The sequence below is a fragment of the Furipterus horrens genome, unplaced genomic scaffold (assembly GCF_987537825.1).
Source record: "Furipterus horrens unplaced genomic scaffold, mFurHor1.1.pri manual_scaffold_1, whole genome shotgun sequence".
NCBI classification, from domain to species: Eukaryota; Metazoa; Chordata; class Mammalia; order Chiroptera; family Furipteridae; genus Furipterus; species Furipterus horrens.
Genome location: NW_028327171.1, coordinates 142,008,874 through 142,010,783, shown reverse-complemented (window position 1 = coordinate 142,010,783; position 1,910 = coordinate 142,008,874). Strand labels below are relative to the sequence as shown.

The following is a 1,910-nucleotide window of genomic DNA, read 5'->3' as shown; positions in this document are numbered from 1 at the left end:
AGATTGCAGAAAGGTTAGCAGGGGCACTATCATATAGATCCTCAGTGTCTATGGTTTGGATTTTGAGCTTTTATGCGGCACAAACTGTGAGGCCATTCAGAGCTGTAAGCCAGGGAACAACATGATAAAATTTAGATAAAAAGACCAAACAGAAAAATATTTCATTAATCCAGGTGAAAAATGACATAGCCTTCATCTAGGACAAATGACAACAGTAGCCATGGAAGAGATGGACAGATGATGTATATGCAAAAAGTCAAATTTTTAAGACTTGATGATGTTTTTCATATAGTGTTTGAGAGAGAAGGGAATCAAAAATAATATCCAGGTTTCTAGCTTGAGTAACTGGGTAGGTAATGGTATCATTTACTGAGATGGGAAACTAAGAGTGAGAGGGTAACACTATATGGAGGATGAGTAGGGATCAATAGTTAGCTTCTGATATTGTTTTAACTAGTTGCCCCATGAGGTATCAAAGGGAGGGTGTTTAATAAGCAGCTGGAGAGAAGATCTGGAGCTCAGAAGAGAGTTTTTTGTTTGTTTGTTTGTTTTTGAGAAGACATTTTGGGAGTCATCAACGTACAAAGAGTATTTGGAAGACATGACTGAAAGATCTCAGGGAGAAAGAAGGCAGAAGAGGGACCAGGAAAGAACCTAGAAGAATTCCAAACAGGATTAGAAGACATAAAAAAAAGACCAAGAAAGAGGGGATAAAGAAAAATAAGTAATTTGAATGTGAAAAATAACAAAGGGAAGAGTCCAAAGAAGGCCCTGACTATTGACTGCCCCTTGTAAAAATCTGCTCAATCACCACTAAAACCTTCCATTCAAAGTGTTTGCCTTGGGTCATTCCAGTTGGAGTTTGTGTTTAAAAGAGTTTGGCTTCTCTGTCACTATTGTTTTTATTGATTTGCCATTGTTCACTCATCGGCATCACATGAGCTACCCTGAGAAATACGTATCCGTCACTTTGCAAAACTGCGTGACTTCAAAAAGAAATTATGTGGCTCTCTCCCTCGGTGCTGCCTACGGAAGAGGTAGCCATCTCTTAGTCAGCACCATGGCTGCCCTCAGACCCCTCGTGAAACCCAAGATTGTCAAAAAGAGAACCAAGAAGTTCATCTGGCACCAGTCAGACCGATATGTCAAAATTAAGCACAAGTGACGGAAACCCAGAGGTATTGACAATAGAGTGCGCAGAAGATTCAAGGGCCAGATCTTGATGCCCAACATTGGTTATGGGAGCAACAAGAAAACAAAACACATGCTGCCCATTGGCTTTCTAAAGTTCCTGGTCCACAATGTCAAGGAGCTTGAAGTGCTGCATATGTGCAACAAATCTTACTGTGCTGAGATTGCTCACGTCTCCTCAAAGAACCGCAAAGCCATTGTGGAAAGACCAGCCCAGCTAGCCATTGGAGACACCAATCCCAATGCCAGACTACACAGTGAAGAAAATGAATAGATCGTGTACACACTGTATTTGTGCTAATAAAACCATAAAATTCTGCCAAAAAAAAAAAGAAAAAATAAATTATGTGAATTCCTGGTAAACTATATTTTTAGGTCTGGCCATCTTAAACATGGGCTCCAAATTGGGTGAAAATGTATCCAGCAATTTTCATATGATGTGGTTAACAAATAGGCAAAATTTAACTTATTATTTTATTAACAAATATCCTTTGCAGACAAATGTTCAGTGAGCTATACTTTATCTAACTAGCCTTTGTACCACCATCTTATCTCAAAAATGTTTTAAAAATTGTCAAAAATTTATGTGATAAGTGAAAATTAATAATTATATTTTATTGTAAAAATTGCTGGTAGATTTATATTTTTTTTTAAATAAATTAAGGTATATGTTAAACATATTGCTGATGGGAATATAAATTGGTATAATTTTTCAATTC

At 37.3% G+C, this 1,910-nt stretch overlaps 1 pseudogene; it reads left to right on the top strand.

The window, feature by feature from the left end:
- The first annotated feature begins 1,060 nt into the window (after positions 1 to 1,060).
- On the top strand, positions 1,061 to 1,465 carry LOC150021991 (large ribosomal subunit protein eL32 pseudogene; annotated as a pseudogene).
- Positions 1,466 to 1,910: the final 445 nt, after the last annotated feature.